At 45.2% G+C, this 19290-nt stretch overlaps 1 protein-coding gene and 1 non-coding gene across 2 annotated transcripts in view; both read right to left on the minus strand.

Moving 5' to 3' along the window:
* Nucleotides 1–19290, minus strand: part of TGDS (TDP-glucose 4,6-dehydratase) — a 1159807-nt gene that overhangs the window by 957290 nt on the left and 183227 nt on the right. The gene's annotated exons all lie outside the window — the stretch shown is intronic.
* Nucleotides 12957–13029, minus strand: TRNAF-GAA (transfer RNA phenylalanine (anticodon GAA)). The gene has a single exon. It is a non-coding gene; the product is annotated as a tRNA-Phe (tRNA).

Consider the following 19290-nt stretch of genomic DNA (forward strand, 5'->3'; position numbering starts at 1 on the left):
GTTTCATGGTTAATTATTAGGGATTCAAATAAGACTTTTATGGGGCTCGGATTACTCCATATCTGCCTACGTGCACCTTCCTCTTATGCAGCTGGTGTGGGTCATTGCTGGAGACAGAAAACGGGACTAGATGGACCACAGCTCTGACCCAGTATGGCTATTCCTATGTTCCTACTTTCATCCTGCAATGAGGTTAATAACTTGTGGCTGAACTAGAACATCTTTCAGCAAGACATCCAATCTTCATTAAAATATTCCAAGGGATGAGGAATATCTCAAATTGCTTGGTAGACTGTTAAATTACTTTGTTTAAAAAATGTGTATTTTTTCCAGTTTGAATTTTTCAGCTTTCAGTAATTAAATCTTGTTCTGTATTTGCCTGCTAGATTAAAGAGCCATTTAGTATCTTCTCACTGTGCTTTTAGACCATGATCAAGTTGCCTCTTATGCCCTTTTTGACCAAAGTTTTGTCAGGTTTGAGACCCACTGGACGTTCCAGTTGGCAGTAGAAATTGGTGTCAGTCAGGTATTTCTTTTCAATTTTGTTTATTCACAAAGAATGCACAGTCCTAGATCTTTGAATGCAGAAGTACTCAAATAGCAGGAAACAGCTTCTTTAATTCACAGCATCAAGAACACCCTTTCCAGGCTGCACCCCGATCCATAAACCTCTCTAGGTTTCTTCCAGGGTCAGTCACTGTGCTTTCATCTGCTCCTTTTGGGTGTCTATCGCCCAGTCTTGTCTGTTCTTAATTTCTTTGTGTTCTATCTCCTACCCCACCCAAAATATTCACCTCTGGGACACAGTCACACACTCCTTTTATCTTTGATGGGGCTTATGTTTACAGGTATGTTCATTGACCCTCCCCGCTGGCTAAGGTACATTTGAGTTACACCCTTTCCAGGTATTAAAGCCCAAAAATAAAGGATTACTATGCACTCAAAACTAGAGTCATCTAAGGAGTCTTCAGTGGGACCCCACGCACCTACTTAGGGCTTGTCTTCGTGTAGCCATTACTCTTAGTCAGCCCTCCTGGGCCCAGGAAGCTCATCTAGGCAGCAAGTTGTCTCACGCCATTGGCTGACAACAGGCTTCCCTCACCAAGGAAGAACCAGAACTCTGATCTCCTGCCTGGTCAGCCCCAAACTGAGCTGGGCCTCTTCATTTTAACTCCCTCTCTACACCTGACATCTGCTACAGGTGTAGCAGGGCAGGGCCAATTGAGTCCACAGGCTCTCATTAACCCGCTCCCTGCCAGTATGAGCCCTATATGTCCCATCACAAATAGCATTATTTATTGTTAAGGATAACTCTGTTGGTGTGTATGATGTGTGACGCTGGCAGACCAGGTGCCAACTCTTGGTAAGGCATTAGGCCTCAGCTGAGCACTGACAAATTCATTGCTGGAAATGAATCTGTTTCACCTTTGTGTTAGTATGGTTAAGATGGGTACTGGACTACTAACAATGTGTGTAGTGTTTAGACTTCATGAAATGCTTGTAAGTTGCTGCCTTCATTAATCTCTCTTAGAATTTCTATATCAGCTGCTATAAGGTAATCAAGTTTTTTTGCTTTGTAACTGGAAAAAATGTTTGCTCTGAAACCGTGAACTGCATCAGAAGGGATCTGCCCATCAAGAAGGCCTACCAAAACTAATTGGGCCACTGTGGGACATCATAATACAGATTTATTTTTTTTTAAATTTCCACCTTGCAGCCATGAAGAGGCTAGCGCAAAAGGGCTCATCCCATCAGCTTGCATTCTGAAAAGAGAAATAAAAAATAGCCAACATGAGAATTTTTCATTTCTTTTGCTGTTTGGGCTCTCAAGTCGGAGCTACAAAACAGAACGAGATCCCCTGGGTTAACCCTAAAAGACATTCCGAACTGACAGATTACTACAGTTCTGTCACCTTTTTAAAATCATATAAACACAAATGAGTTGCAGCCTATGTGCTTGCCTGCTTTAACCTTGTAATAACACTCTCATTTCTTTTCTTAATTAATAAATCCTTACATAGTTTACTATAGAACTGACTACAAGCATTGTCTTTGCTGTGAGATCTAAGGTACAAGTTGACCTGGGGTAAGTGACTGGTCCTTTGGGGCTGGGAGTATCCTGAATATTTAGTGATCTTTGGTGTATAGCAACCATCTATCACTGGGTGGCAAGATAGACTGGAATGACCCAGGAGACTGTCTGTAACTCTATGATAAGACTGTTATAGTGCTTTAGAAGTTCACCCCTGTTACTGGGTTGGTGAAATTTGGGGTCTCTGCCCTGCTTCTTGACAATATGTCCTTAGGTCAGCCCTCACAGCCATGAGCAACTCCATGACATGGTGCTTTACGGACGTGGTGCAAAAGGCTTGGAATCCAGTTAACTCAAGGTTTGCCTCTGTGGCCCACCAGACAACATGCATTCAGGATTTCTTAAGCTAAGAAGGGTGAATCTCAGAGGCAGGGCATCCTCGACAGCAGGCCCTCACCTCTGAAATTCACTAAAATCCAGGCCTTGCCACATAAGGAAAGAATTATAAGAGGTGTTTTTTGGGGGGCGGGGATCAAAGCTTTTTAATAACTGCTGGCTACATTGTTTAGTCTTCGAGGAAGAGTTCCTCACTGCTGTCCTTTTAAAGTCTATATGCTGACAGGAGCGTATATATGGGAAATGCCATTGTCTTAATTTAAATGACTTACAGTGCTCGCAGAGAGCATAGTGATAAGCAACATATAAATGCCTGAGTTCAGTATGGCTAAGTAAAGGTCTTCATACAAATATTTGACCCCAACTGGAATTTCACTTGAGTGAGGGATCAGATCAGTGAAGGATCAGATCATAAAGCTCAACCTTTAGAGGGGCTGGGTCTTTGCTCCTCCATCCACTGTCTCCTCCCTCCCCTCCAGCAGAGACTCAGCATAGCAAGAAGTAGCTCCAGAAGTGCTGCACACAGCCAGAAGCAGCACTGGTCACTTCTTGAAAATTTGGAAAGAGAAACAGAAATTTGAGTAAATGATTGGTATGGCTGACCATGAGACACTGCTGTCTTGCCTGAGATGGCAGCAGGAGTCCAAGATAAAGTGCTAAAATGGTTTGAGTCCTTCCTGCAGGGAGGCACCTAAGGCATAGTGATAGGAAAGTTTCTGCACCTTCACCATTAGACTCCTCATTGGTGGACTCCCACAAAGATCAGTCCTCTCCAGGGCTTAAATTCTCAGACTATTTTCCAGCCCCTTCCACACACACCCCATTCAGGGCTCCAGGCTTCAGCTGCGGGGTGGGAGGTCTCAGGACTCGACATATGTTCTCCAAGCACATGGACTAAGGGTATAAAACAGAACACAGGGGTCCCATGCTTGGCCTTTTCTCCTCCCACCACCTATGCTGCAAGCAACGAGAATGCTCAGAAGACTGAAGACTCCAACAGATGAGACTCGCCCAAGTTTCAAGGGTGAAATTTGTGTATTATGAACTGCAATATACAGTGAGATGAGAAACTGCTTAATCTAGATATTGCCCAGCCTAATAGGGTTGAGTGTTTAGACTGCGTGCGTATGTTTTAGTTTCTTTTGATAACTAACTCAGGCAAAAAGTCAATCACCTATAATCACTTAAAATCTATCTTTTTGTAATCCATGAACTTACTTTAATGTTTATCCTTACCAGTGAGTATGACTGAGGTAACTGGTAAATCTGCTTCAGTTACAAAGGCTACTGTATATCCATTTTCCATTGATGAAGTGGTGAACCAATTAATAAACTTGCTTTGCTCAAGAAAGGGTCTTGAACAATGCAAGATAGTATATTCCTAGGGTACAAGGCTGGGAGGATTTGGCTGGTGCCTTTCTTTGTGCATGAATGCTTCCAGAGCCACTCATGAATCACAATCTAGCTGGGTGTAGGGCTCCACATGCAGTTGAACTGAGTAGAGACAGCACCTGGAGGGGTTTGCTGCTTCACACCAGTAAGGCAGTGTGAGAGACAACCCAGGATAGTGAGAAAAGGGGCACAGTGGTTCCACAATCCCAGGTTGCACCCAGGGGATCCCGTCACAAAAATATATAGTGAAATTGCTTAATGCACTACTGGAAGGTGCTCAGATACTATGGTGATGAGTGTGGTATAAAACTATATAGAATATAATGTCTACAAATGCTTTTCTGAGGTAAACTACTCAAGTACATGTAGCATATGGTTATTAAATGCAAAACTCTATGTGGGTCAGCTTCCCTATAAACTACGTCCTTCAAAGTAGCATTGCTAGCAGGCAAAGTGGTACTTCTGCCAACAAAATGATTCTTTTCACTGTCACACTTCTATATGTTAAACAATGATAGCATTTATAATCTTTTATTTCTGAAACAGATTTCTGTATAAATATGACTATTAGATTCATTTGCTAAAGTTATGTTTTCCTCAGCAGACTGTCATATGATCATAGAGAAGAGCCCAAATAAATCTTATTAATTCCCCCTGAAACTGTTAGGACCTTCCATTTATTTCTTTGTGAGGAGACAACTCAGTAATTATGTATAACTCTTAATTAATTAATGTGGTCACTGGAGAATACAGAATCAGAGTGGCCTTAATCACCTAACCCAAACTAATACGTGGGGAGCTGTCTGCATACTGTAAATATCGTTTAAGGCAGACAATTTCCAGGTGCTCCTAAGTACTCAGTAGAGGCGGCCTTTCCGGGCAGATATTAGTAAATGTCTTCTTTAGCATCTTTCCTGAAACTAATATCCATGGCATTGGATTCCTGCATTCAAGACATGGGCATTTGCCTACCTCACAGGGGTATTATGAAGACTACTCACATTACATACTAAGCATTTTGTGCTAAGTATTATTAATTATAGCCATGACAGGCAAAGAAGGCAGTGTGGGGAACTTGCAGGTACAAGGAAGCTCCAAATAAACTCAAGAGACATTTTCCACAGAGGATGTCAGAGACATACTTAGTGCTGGAAAAGGCAAGATATGTTGCTTTGTAGAGCTTTACCAAACTTCTAGATGACTGTGAGTAAAGTGATTAATGTTTAAAGTTCCCCATATGTTATATACTGCTATACTTTAAAATAAATACAACAGCTTTCCTTTTTATCGCATCTGTACTGAATGTGTCTGTTCTGTTTGAGAAAATACTGATTGTTACTCTCTTGAAGTATGAGAACTTTCTTGCCTCTAATTCTACAAGAAGGTAATAGAGAAAAGGGAATTAACTATTGCGCTGGCAGTCTGGGGTACTCAGACTTAAGGTATGCATTGGCTGGAGAGTTAACACAGGCTCTTACTTGGGTGTTGCCACTAATCCGTCTCCCATCCACACACAAAAACTGTCACCTGAGTTAAGGGTTCTTTCAGCCCGGTCTAGCTGGCCCAGCTGGGTGTGGGGGTTAGAACCCAGGTTCTGCTTTCACTTGGGCTGGTATACCACACCCACTTTGCAACAAGGACGCAGGCTCAATCACTCAAGTTCTGATAGTTGTCCAGTCTCTTTTCACAATTCCCCTACGTGCCCAGAAGAGCAGACAAATTCTCCCACATTTCACCAGGAACAAATCATGGGTAGGTCAGCTTACTGCAGCACAAAGACCCATGACATGTGCCCCTAGAAGTTCTAGCGACACACAGTTGGGTGCAGCATAAGTGGAGACCCAATAACTTTGGGAGAGTTTTGTAGTTTAGCTGCTCAGACCCGGGTGCTGATAACCCAGGTTAACTCTGTAGCAAAGATAGACCCTTAGAGGCCCACTCTCACTGGAATTGGTACTGTTTATAAGTAGGCTGGGCCCTGAAAGAGAAACAGACTGGTGGGGGGGGGGGAGGGGGGAAGAATTTTGTGCACAAACAAATTTGCACTAAATATAAACATAATGTTTCCCCTTTTGACCTAAGGGGTTATTCAGGGTCTTGCTGTTTGTTTCTCTTAGGAAGAGAAATTAATGATTGAGTCAGTACTTCTTTAGAGCAAACATATTTGTTTACGAAGAATGTACACAAAGTCCTGTTTCCCTGAACACAGTCGGACTCAAACAACAGGAGACAGTTTAGTTAGTCAATCCTCCAAGCCTCTTTCTACAACCAGTATTCTGTCGAAAAAACTCTCTTTTAGCCTTCTCTCGTAAAATTGCAAGTGCATCGCTGGCTGTCCTGGGCTTTCTGCATGTGGTGCTTCTCACTCTGTCCACACAAACATACACACTCCACTCTGCCAAAACAATACCCAGTGCCCTGCATTTGCATTCAGACCCCAGTGAAAGCACTTTGCCCACAAAGCTCAGCTACTGATTGACCTTGCATGTGGGCTGCGTTTTGGGGGGTGGCTTCCATTGTCTCAGCAATTTTATTCCATAAAAAAGCTTAACTGCTTTTTCACTTGTATCCTGAATAAAGGGCAGCTAGCATGCTCACCATCTTCAACATGGTTTCACCCAACCCTAGCAAAACAATTCCATACAGTTTTTGGATCAGATATAGTACATTATATTTTTATACAAATCTAATAACCATTTCTAACAAAGATGAGCACATATATATGAATTTTTAACATAAGTTTGGAAATGTTTAGATCTAGAATTTTGGGTTGGCTCATTATAGAGGTTGGATCCAACTGCAAAATTCTGGATTCAGCGCCATACCACTCATCCACAAAATTTCAGGTTGTTAAGATGTAGAATTCTGCTCAAAGCAGCTCTTATTTTTCAATTCAAGGATAGAAAAATAAATGCTATTTTAAGGCTTTGTCTAACTTTTGAATGTTCTTCCATGCTTCTAAAACTAAAAATAAGCTTTTAAACAAAAATTTTCAAGATATTAATCCATAATGATTAATGTTTTGTAGGTTTTAAAATCATAAGGTCCAGGTTATTAAAGTTGGAATATGGTCTGCTTGTACATATGCTGTATAATACTCTTATTTGTTTAATATGCATCTGAATTTCAGAACAGCTTCTATATATGGATTGACATGAAAAATCATATTGGCCTCCGAACAGCCACTTAATGCCATACCATGTCAAAATACTCATTTGAAAGCATCTCTGTACCACCAAACACAATTTTTTAATGCTGTCAGAAACCTTTAGTACAAAAATTAACTCTGGTCTAATGCTAGCACTTCTAGGGACAATGCCAGGAGACATTATTTATTCACGTTACTACAATAATTGCTAACCTGTGAAAAGCTGTCTGTTGTACTCATTTAGACGGACGGTGTCAACATAACCCAGTCCAGGGGTTCTCAGAACCAATTATTTGGTGGCCTCAGAGTGCGGCCACCAACTCTTGCTGGTGGCTGCTCTGACAATTTTTTGTGAAATTCTTAATTAACTTTGGGAAAAACAAATAAATATGCACATATACATGTCCAAAGCATTGTCATTTATTGGTAGCTAGTAAGTCAGCTGTGAAAAGTGATATTAACAAACATACAAGTATCATACACAAACATACACTTTTCACACCAGACTTACTCAGTTCTGGCAAGCCTGGGGACAAATTAAACCCTGGATGGGTCATCAGGGGAGGTAGCGGGGGCCAGAGAGGTGGGGGGGGAGGGTTAGAACCCGAAGCCCCATAGCCCAAGGACAGAGTCCAAAGACACACAGCCGGAGTCTGGGGCCTTCCACAGTGCAGCCGGAGCCCAGGGCTGAAGCCTGAAGCCCTACAGCTAGAGCCTGCCACCCCACCACCCCAGGACTGAAGCCCAAAGCCTGAGTCCCACTGCCCCTGGGAAGGTAGGGTTATGCCCCAGGTGTCTCCAGAAGGAGGCAGGGCCCAACCCCTGCTGGCAGCCCCAGAAACCAACACCAAGGTGGTATATCTAGGAGCACCAGGGAAGGGGAGTGGCCTCTACTTTCTCCTCCCTCCCATCACAGCTCAGGAGGCCGTGGCTGCAAGAAAAGCTCCTGATGGCCACATGCAGCCATGGTGGCTGCATTTGAGAAATGCTGACCCAGTCACTGTCAAACATTAAAGAGTGTTAAACAGGTCCAGGGCTTGGTTATAGACAGGCCCCAACCTGCTTAGACCAGTGGTTCCCAAACTTGTTCCGCCGCTTGTGCAGGGAAAGCCCCTGGCGGGCCGGGCCGGTTTGTTTACCTGCCGCGTCCGCAGGTTCGGCCGATCGCGGCTCCCAGTGGCCGCGGTTCGCTGCTCCAGGCCAATAAGAGCTGCTGGAAGCGGAGGCCAGTACGTCCCTCGGCCTGTGCCACTTCCAGCAGCTCCCATTGGCCTGGAGCAGCAAACCACGGCCACTGGGAGCCGCGATCGGCCGAACCTGCGGACACGGCAGGTAAACAAACCGGCCTGGCCCGCCAGGGGCTTTCCCTGCACAAGCGGCGGAACAAGTTTGGGAACCACTGGCTTAGACCCATTGCAAACACACCATTAAAAATCCTTTTAACCTTTTATTAAAGTGATAGCCTTTGAAATGTAAAGTATTAAGTAAACCTCTTGTTTTTAACAATTTCCCTTGTTCCCTTCCTCTTTAGCTGGACAGAGTTTTTAGAAGGAAAAAAACCCCTTGTTTGACAGCCAGCTGGTATTGTTTCTATTGTATTATCATGTTGCACTTCAGTAGGGATTTGTTCTCCTGTCTGTGCAATATACTGTAAATGCAAATGTAACAGTATCAGAGATGGTAATAACTGTCCCTGTGGGGAAAAGAGAAGAAGTTAGTTGAGATGGGGCTGGTGCTGCTATTGTCCCTACTGTTGTTAAAGTCTGATCCCGTTTCATCTCAAATGCTGTTTGGGATTCCACTGGAGCTGGTAGGGTTGGTCATCTCAGCTGGATCCCTCTCTCTGGTCTGATCTGGTCAGCACATCCCATAGGATTAGGACAAAGAAGGTTTGGGGTCCCAGGAGGGCAGGATTGCCAGCCATGATGGTGAAGCTCGCTCCAGTAGCCTCCGTCTGTTCTTCTATATACTTCCCTTCCCCCGATCCCAGCATCTTTTCTTTTAAGGACCCAAAAAGGGAGTTGTGGGCGGAATAGTTCATCCCTCATTATTTTGTCTACCAAGTTGGTCAAATAGATAACACACTAATTTTGGTTCATTAATTTCTGGCTCTACATCTTCTGTTTTTAACCAAGCATTATTTCAGCATAGTCCTTGAATTATATCAACATGGCCTTATTTATTTATTTATTTTGTTTGGGCTAATTTAAGCTCTCTGTCTGATTCGCTTATAGCATCCATTATTAAATACATCTTGACTTATTTTCCATCAACATTTACTATCGGTTATTGTAACATCTTATATACATTTACACACTTTTTACAGTTGACCTCAGCCCAATTATGTCTCACTAGCAAACAGAAGGGGAAATAAGGATGGACAAGTGGGATAAAACAAAAAGCACTTTAGGCCAAAATGATGAATGGTTCATTTACTGTAAGAAAGCAGCATATGAACGGGTATATAGAAATTAACAAGCATGCCCAGAAAAACCCCATGTTGTTTCCTCTCAGAATCACCAGTTAATAAAGATAACATTGATAAACAAATGGAGAGTGAAGGCTAAATTTTCATAAATGGGCTGTTACAAATCAGGCTTAACACACAAAAAAGGGTACACTGAAAACTCTACATTTTCATACAAAAAACATCCAGCCATTATTTGAACTGTTTGAAAATATACTGTCGGGTTTTTAGGCTTGCCTGTGTGCTCTTCCCACTCCAGCATCTCCAGTGTTGCCAGCTCTAGTGATACCTGCTGTTTGCAAAGAGTTATAGATTCCAAGGCCAGAAGGGACCAATGTGAGATCATCTTCTGTCCCTCTAGTCTAACACAGGCCACAGGACTTCCCCCAAAATAAATCCTAGAGCATATTTTAGAAAAACATCCAGCCTTGATTTAAAAATTGTCCATGGTGGAGAATCCATCACAATTCTTGGTAAATTGTTCCAATGGTTAATTACTCTTACCATTAAAAATTTTACACCTTATTTCCAGTATGAATTTGTCTAGCTCATGGGTAGGCAAACTTTTTGGCCTGAGGGCCACATTGCAGAATAGAAATTGTATGGCGGGCCATGAATGCTCACAAAATTGGGGTTGGGGTGAGGGAAGGGGTGCAGGTTCCGGCTGGGGGTGCGGGCTCTGGGGTGGGGCTGGGGATGAGAGGTTTGGGGTGCAGGAGGGTGCTCGCTGCTGGGATTGAGGGGATTGGACAGTGGGAGGGGGATCAGGGCTGGGGAAGAGGGGTGAGGTATGGGGAGAGGCTCAGGGGTGCAGGCTCCGAGCGGTGCTTACCTCAAGCAGCTCCTGGAAACAGTGGCATGTCCCTTCTCCAGCTCCCAGTCTGGGAACAACCCCTGACTCTCAGGGCAGGGCCATGCCATGGTTTCCAGGAGCCACGTGGTGTGACCCCCGACCCGGCTCCCCGGCTGGAGAACCAGAGTGGGGCCAAGCTGCATGGTGTGGCCTCGACCAGGCACCGCAGCGGAAGCTCCCGGGCTGGCTTAAAACGGCCCTCGGGCCAGATCTGGCCTGTGGGCCGTAGTTTGCCCACCCCTGCTCTAGCTTCAACTTAGTCATTGGATTCTGTTATATCTTTCCCTGCTAGATTGAAGCCCATTATTAAATATTGTTCCCCAGGTAGCTACTTATAGGCTGTAATCAAATCACCCCTTAAACTTCTCTTTGTTAAGATAAATAGAGTGAACGCTTTGAGTCTCTTGTTATACAGCATGTTTCTAATCCTTTAGTCGTTTTTGTGTCTCGTCTCTGAACTCTCTCCAATTTATCAACATCCTTCTTGAATTGTGGGTACCAGAATTAGACAGTATTCCAGCAGCAATTTCACCAGTGCTAAAAAGAGGGAAAGTAACCTCTCTACCCAGGTATCTGTCAGAGAAAAAAATACAACCACCCCATGCTCCAGGTGTCCCTAGCTTGACTGCCAGAAGCTAGGAGTGGATGACAGGAAATGACTCACTCAGTGATTGCCTGTTCTGCTCATTTCCTCTGAAGCACCTGGCACTAGCCACAGTCGGAAAACAGGATACTGGGCTAGATGGATTACTAATCTGACACAGTATGGCTGTTCTTATGTTCATCATCCAAGGAGTTCCTCAGGTACAAAGAAAACAACCTTAATGATTCTAAAAGTAGAAGCTTCAGCTAGAGAAGATGTGCTGAATCTACTTCTCAGTAGATGATCCATCTTGAAAAGAGAAAAAGCAAACCAATTCATCTGGAGAAAAATAATGGAAATGGCCCACCTGTTGATCACTTTAGATAAGCTATTACCAGCAGGACAGTGGGGTGGGAGGAGGTATTGTTTCATATTCTCTGTGTGTATATAAAGTCTGCTGCAGTTTCCACGGTAAACATCTGATGAAGTGAGCTGTAGCTCACGAAAGCTCATGCTCAAATAAATTGGTTAGTCTCTAAGGTGCCACAAGTACTCCTTTTCTTTTTGCGAATACAGACTAACACGGCTGTTCCTCTGAAACCAATGGAAATAGAGGTAGTTGTTGGGAAGGAGAAACCTGGAAAGTGGCATGAGTTTGAATGTGGTATGACACAAAGGTAATAAAACAGAACAATATGGTTGATTTTCCCACAGCCTGTTAGGGTATGTCTACACTGGAACAAAATTCCCAAATGGGCAAAATGAACCCAGGTCAGCTCACTTGGATTCCTGAGTCTTGAGTTTCAGGGCTAAAAATTGCAGTGTAAATGTTAAGGCTCAGGATTGAGGCAAAATAACAGTTGAGAAAGGCAATCCTCACCTGAGTTTCATTGGAGGATCAAAGGCAACTGAAGAAAGAGTAAATTTGTGGGATTGGCGGGGGGTGAGGGGGATTAAAACTTTAGAAATAAATTAGTAAATTACAAACTTACAGTGACAACCAAGTGCTATACTGTACAACAAAACACAGAGATGTGATTGCTTAAGCTACTACAGTGGTTCCTAAACTTTTTACCTCACATCCCCGACTCCAGCCAAGGCCAGGGTCCGGGCCATGGCTCTGGGAAGGGGGCTGAGGCCAGGGGTAAGAAGCGGAGGCTGGGGCCACAGCCGGGGGCAGGGACAGGAGCAGCGTGGAGTGGGGTGGCGCCAGTATTCGTATTTTCAGGGCTTGCTTGCTTGCTATTAAAAATGTAAATTAAATAGCACAATGACAAAACCTGCCCAAACCAGGGTAAAAGTTAGCGTGCACAGAACACTAGGAGAAGATTTTTTGTTTTTAAAATGGGAAGGAAGGGAGGTCCAGTTGGCGCGAGTTACAGAAGAAAAGGAAGGCCGAGGGCGGCAAAGGAGAAGAGAAGCCAAAGGGGGGCCGGGCCCGTGGGTTCCCCGCCGGACGCCGGGGGGAGACCGCCAAGCGCGGCTGCGCGGCACGGACACCCCGCGAGCGGGGTGGACCTGGGGGCTAGGCTCTGGGCGCTCGAGAGTCAAATACTTCACTGACCGGAGTCCCCTCGAGCCGCCCCCCTGCCTCAAACGTCTTGGGCCTTTAACCCCACGGCCCAGCCAGCAGGGAACACGCGCCCCGCGGCCGCCCCCACGCCGCCCCCTTTCCGGCAGCTTTGCTCGCCGCCGGCCCCCTCGCCCCGGGGCGCACTTCGGCCCCGGCACACGGGGAGGCCCGCCGCGGCGGCCGGGAAGGGAGCGCGGTGTCGCGGCTGGCTGCTGCCTGGGACGCTGCGGCGCCTGCCTGGGGGCTGCCCGCCACCCCCTTCTCTAGGGCCGGGGGCACCAGGCTGGGGGGGCCGGTCTCTCTCCGCACTGCAGCAGAGAAATGCCCCTTCCCCGGCCACGGGGAGTGCTGCTCCCCCAGCCTCTCTGCGCCTATAGGTGGGGTGCAATAGGGCCCCCCCTGCGGCATGGGGCCCGGGGCCGGAGCTAAGGCGGCGGCGGCGGCGGGAAGAGACGAGCGGGGAGATTGCCATTGACTTCGCATTAAGCACGCAAAAGGAAAAAAAAATCATCTGCCGAAACCCGGGATCGAACCAGGGACCTTTAGATCTTCAGTCTAACGCTCTCCCAACTGAGCTATTTCGGCTCATGTTTAAAAGGTTTCAGGGACTCCTTGAAAAGTCATTTCACTGTGATCATCCTCCCCTTTTTGTTGTTTTATATTCATTGTGCATTATTATTTGCTAAGTATTAAAGTGATGCGTGGGGAAAATATAGGGAAATATACATTCTCTGCCCTTCAGCAGCTCATAAACTAGTTAGTGTTTCCCATTGTGCTTGTATTAAATTACGTAATGAAACGTTTATGTTGGCACCCCCATCTCCATCATCAGGGTGACACACATGCAAGACAACCTGAGGGAATACTTGTTTTGCACATTCTCATTGTTTCTGAGGTATATGTAAATAAAACAAATCAACCCTTGAAATAAAAAAAGCCAGTTGCTGCAAAACACATCTATTACCTACTGCACAGAATACAGCAAAAACAATATTCGCCAACAGATCCCGGTAAATACATTTTGCCTACTATATATAGATAATTACGATTAATAATAATATAAAATCCTTTGTACCCCTCTATTTCCAGATGCATATAATTTTCTGGAGGAAAAAAAATGATCTTTAGCAATAAAATTTCTTGTATTGCTCCTGAGTCCCAAAATATTTGCTTTGATTTTTGGTGCTGTTTAAAGGCTGATCAGGTCTGTATGGCCATTTTGGAGTTATCAAAACATGAATGAAGTGTGACGTTTTTTCACAGCACAACACTTTGAATGCCTTTATTTTGCTCCCTGATAACTCATAAACAGTAGCAGGTGTGGAGAGAGTTGCCCAGCTTGACAGGGCCCAGCCCTCCACCCTCTGGTCTTAGGAACATATAGAGTAGTTTTTCCCTCAACCTCTCCAAGGGTTTGTTTATCACCTAGTGCTCCAGCTCCATGTTCTGTATGTGGAGCTCTGCACAAATTCCTTGGTTTATTTGAGTGTCTAACTCCACATCCTTGCAAAAACACAGCTTATTCTCAGTGTATACATTTATTTCAATGTATACAATTATTTTAATAATATAAAGCTTCGGGGGTTACAGGGCTTTATGTACATGCATGTGGGAGTAGCTAGAGTTGGAGCAACTCACATTTGGCTCTCACACCTCTGTGCATTTATTTGCAACTCACAGCATTCCAGAAGGATCAGACTGGAAGAGGTAGCACTGTTTATATTTCCGTTGGATAGAGGGGAAAGATCACCCCCTCGCTCTACTCCACCTTCTGCTTGGTAGCTTAGGTTGTTGATGGGCCCATCGCTTTCTTCTTTCCAGGGGTGGGTGGAGCGAAAGAGGCCACTCCCAGACATGCCAGCTCAGGTGGAGATTGTCCAATGACATTGTCCACATGGAGGTGGACGATATCACAGGAAACCCACATAATAGACGACTGTAAGTACCAAGCAAGAAGAACCTGCATTGAAGATGGGATACTTCATGGATACAGGTTTGAAAAGTGGAATTGAACATGGGAGCAATTTTTTTCTACTAATCTTTAAAAAAACAAATATATTGTTCCATCAGTCTGAGCACTAGGCAGCACTAAGCACCCAAATAATTTTGAGGGTTGTCCTGGTCTCTTCTGCCACACTCCTCCATATTGCCCTGTTACTCCCCTCATTGCATCTGCAGTTAGCCTGTAAGCTCCTTAGGGGACAGAAGATTGCTTTGATTTGTACGAGAAGACAGCACCCTAGGCTTGGTTACAGATGACTTAAGTCAGGGGTCTCAAACTGGGGGTTGGGACCCCTCAGGGGGGCACGAAGTTATTACACGGGGGGTTGTGAGCTGTCAACCTTCACCCCAAACCCCGCTTTGCCTCCAGCATTTATAATGGCATTAAATATATAAAAAAATGTTTTTAAATTATAAGGCATAATAATGACATAATAAAAAAGAATTAATATTTGTCTTACCAAGGGGGTGGGAGTGTGTGCATTTAAGGATAGCTCTTGCACAGAGTGTAATTGTGCCTCATAAAGTGCACCTACTGGTGACTAGTTATTTACTGAGATTTGAATAGAACTTGGTGAAGGTACCTGAGAGATTTCTCTCTTTCTGAGGGCTAACCCTCAAAAGCCTTACCATCATGATCCTGCTGTCTGCTGCAGGATACAGGAAGCAATGCACCACAGCCTCTGCCCAGGCAGCCCCTAGAGAAGAACATGGTGGCATATGTCACCTCATTTATATCTTTTTTTAAGCTTTAGACCAAGCATCAGCTTTCTCAAGCTATCCCACTACCCCTTGGGAGTTCTTTTGCTATCCACTGCTTTCCCTAGCATTCTGCATGTAGCAGCGCTAGACGAGACATACACTTTCAGAACTCAGAGTAACAGCCATGTTAGTCTGTATTCGCAAAAGGAAAAGGAGTACTTGTGGCACCTTAGAGACTAACCAATTTATTTGAGCATAAGCTTTCGTGAGCTACAGCTCACTTATGCGTCCAATGAAGTGAGCTGTAGCTCACAAAAGCTTATGCTCAAATAAATTGGTTAGTCTCTAAGGTTCCACAAGTACTCCTTTTCTTTTTACTTTCAGAACTAGAAATGCTGAGGATATGATCAGTGGTTGCTCATGAAGACATCTCAAGAACAAAGCAAACAAAAGAAAAACAGGTGGAAGATTTCAATTGCAGAGAGCGGAAAAAACCCTCATTTTGCTTAGTGGAAAGGTGCTCTAAAGCAGCAATCATTTATGACAAAATGAAAATCTTGGCATCTCATATTCTTTTCATAATTTTCCATTGCTCTGGTTATGACTGGCTTGTTCAAAACTGATGCATGTAATCAGTTAGTGAGCACATCTTCCAGTGAACTAGCTCGCCTAATCTTGTAATCTTTAGAATCTTTTTAAACTCTACAGCATGTGTGACCATATTCATAAAATTTGAAACACTAGTTCCAGGAGAGTTTTCACAGCCATTACACCCAGAGCAGCAAGGGCCTTTCGACTGGCCCTGACCTTTCTAAAATGTTTGTATTTGTTCCAGTTGATGGCAGCTACATCAGCATTCTCTCTGCAGCCAACATCAGCAGTGTAGAAGTGCTGGTCAAGAAACACCAACTCCGTACGTATACCTGACACTTGCCTCCCGAAGCAAGTACTCTTCTCTCCCTTAAGTCAGGGACGAATGGCTTGCAGAGTGCAGCAAAAGTGCTTCAAAGACATACTGAAAGTACACCTTAAAAAGGGAGGCCTCAACCCAACAAACTGGGAGGACTTGGCGTGGAACAGAACACACCAACCCACAGCTCACTTTCAGGAGAACACATGTGCTCATGAGACAGAGAAGCAACAAAGGAGGAGAGAAAGGGCAGAAAAGGTGGGGGAGTAGCACTGTATGTAAGGGAGCAGTATGACTGCTCAGAGCTCCGGTACGAAACTGCAGAAAACCCTGAGTGTCTCTGGATTAAGTTTAGAAGTGTGTGCAACAAGAGTGATGTAGTGGTGGGAGTCTGCTATAGACCACCGGACCAGGGGGATGAGGTAGATGAGGCTTTCTTCCGGCAGCTCACGGAAGCTACTAGATCGCATGCCCTGATTCTCATGGGTGACTTTAATTTTCCTGATATCTGCTGGGAGAGCAATACAGTGGTGCATAGATAATCCAGGAAGTTTTTGGAAAGCGTAGGGGAAATTTCCTGGCACAAGTGCTAGAGGAGCCAACTAGGGGGGGCGCTTTTCTTGACCTGCTGCTCACAAACCGGGTAGAATTAGTGGGGGAAGCAAAAGTGGATGGGAATCTGGGAGGCAGTGACCATGAGTTGGTTGAGTTCAGGATCCTGACGCAGGGAAGAAAGGTAAGCAGCAGGATACGGACCCTGGACTTCAGGAAAGCAGACTTCGACTCCCTCAGGGAACGGATGGCCAGGGTCCCCTGGGGGACTAACTTGAAGGGGAAAGGAGTCCAGCAGAGCTGGCTGTATTTCAAGGAATCCCTGTTGAAGTTACAGGGACAAACCATCCCGATGAGTCGAAACAATAGTAAATATGGCAGGCGACCAGCTTGGCTTAATGGTGAAATCCTAGCGGATCTTAAACATAAAAAAGAAGCTTACAAGAAGTGGAAGGTTGGACATATGACCAGGGAAGAGTATAAAAATATTGCTCGGGCATGTAGGAATGATATCAGGAGGGCCAAATCGCACCTGGAGCTGCAGCTAGCCAGAGATGTCAAGAGTAACAAGAAGGGTTTCTTCAGGTATGTTGGCAACAAGAAGAAAGCCAAGGAAAGTGTGGGCCCCTTACTGAATGAGGGAGGCAACCTAGTGACAGAGGATGTGGAAAAAGCTAATGTACTCAATGCTTTTTTTGCCTCTGTTTTCACTAACAAGGTCAGCTCCCAGACTGCTGCGCTGGGCATCGCAAAATGGGGAAGAGATGGTCAGCCCTCTGTGGAGAAAGAAGTGGTTAGGGACTATTTAGAAAAGCTGGACGTGCACAAGTCCACGGGGCCGGACGAGTTGCATCCGAGAGTGCTGAAGGAATTGGCGGCTGTGATTGCAGAGCCATTGGCCATTATCTTTGAAAACTCATGGCGAACGGGGGAAGTCCCGGATGACTGGAAAAAGGCTAATGTAGTGCCAATCTTTAAAAAAGGGAAGAAGGAGGATCCTGGGAACTACAGGCCAGTCAGCCTCACCTCAGTCCCTGGAAAAATCATGGAGCAGGTCCTCAAAGAATCAATCCTGAAGCACTTGCATGAGAGGAAAGTGATCAGGAACAGCCAGCATGGATTCACCAAGGGAAGGTCATGCCTTACTAATCTAATCGCCTTTTATGATGAGATTACTGGTTCTGTGGATGAAGGGAAAGCAGTGGATGTATTGTTTCTTGACTTTAGCAAAGCTTTTGACATGGTCTCCCACAGTATTCTTGTCAGCAAGTTAAGGAAGTATGGGCTGGATGAATGCACTATAAGGTGGGTAGAAAGCTGGCTAGATTGTCGGGCTCAACGGGTAGTGATCAATGGCTCCATGTCTAGTTGGCAGCCGGTATCAAGTGGAGTGCCCCAAGGGTCGGTCCTGGGGCCGGTTTTGTTCAATATCTTCATAAATGATCTGGAGGATGGTGTGGATTGCACTCTCAGCAAATTTGCGGATGATACTAAACTGGGAGGAGTGGTAGATACGCTGGAGGGGAGGGATAGGATACAGAAGGACCTAGACAAATTGGAGGATTAGGCCAAAAGAAATCTGATGAGGTTCAATAAGGATAAGTGCAGGGTCCTGCACTTAGGACAGAAGAACCCAATGCACCGCTACAGACTAGGGACCGAATGGCTAGGCAGCAGTTCTGCGGAAAAGGACCTAGGGGTGACAGTGGACGAGAAGCTGGATATGAGTCAGCAGTGTGCCCTTGTTGCCAAGAAGGCCAATGGCATTTTGGGATGTATAAGTAGGGGCATAGCCAGCAGATCGAGGGACGTGATCGTTCCCCTCTATTTGACATTGGTGAGGCCTCATCTGGAGTACTGTGTCCAGTTTTGGGCCCCACACTTCAAGAAGGATGTGGATAAATTGGAGAGAGTCCAGCGAAGGGCAACAAAAATGATTAGGGGTCTGGAACACATGAGTTATGAGGAGAGGCTGAGGGAGCTGGGATTGTTTAGCCTGCAGAAGAGAAGAATGAGGGGGGATTTGATAGCTGCTTTCAACTACCTGAAAGGGGGTTCCAAAGAGGATGGCTCTAGACTGTTCTCAATGGTAGCAGATGACAGAACGAGGAGTAATGGTCTCAAGTTGCAGTGGGGGAGGTTTAGATTGGATATTAGGAAAAACTTTTTCACTAAGAGGGTGGTGAAACACTGGAATGCGTTACCTAGGGAGGTGGTAGAATCTCCTTCCTTAGAGGTTTTTAAGGTCACGCTTGACAAAGCCCTGGCTGGGATGATTTAACTGGGAATTGGTCCTGCTTCGAGCAGGGGGTTGGACTAGATGACCTTCTGGGGTCCCTTCCAACCCTGATATTCTATGATTCTATGATTCTAAGGGCACAACAGTCCAGCTGTCTATGTCTCCTCCAAGATTACATCTGTCACTTCTGTGGGAAAATCTGCAGGGCACGAATTGGGCTCCTCAGCCACCTAAAAACTCAGCAATGAACCCCCTCGGCGGACATCATCCCCATATCAAGGGATAGCCGAAGGAGGAGGCTGCTGACTTTGGGTAGTGTGTATGCAAAACTCACTTGGAAAGGTAAACTCAGTTTATAGTATAATTGTGATGGGTACCCCAGACTGAGTACCTTGTTACCCCCAGCCTCAGTAAGAGGGAGTCTTACTTGTGCTAAACTGGG

This window comes from Caretta caretta, chromosome 1, assembly GCF_965140235.1.
Source record: "Caretta caretta isolate rCarCar2 chromosome 1, rCarCar1.hap1, whole genome shotgun sequence".
Taxonomy (NCBI): Eukaryota; Metazoa; Chordata; order Testudines; family Cheloniidae; genus Caretta; species Caretta caretta.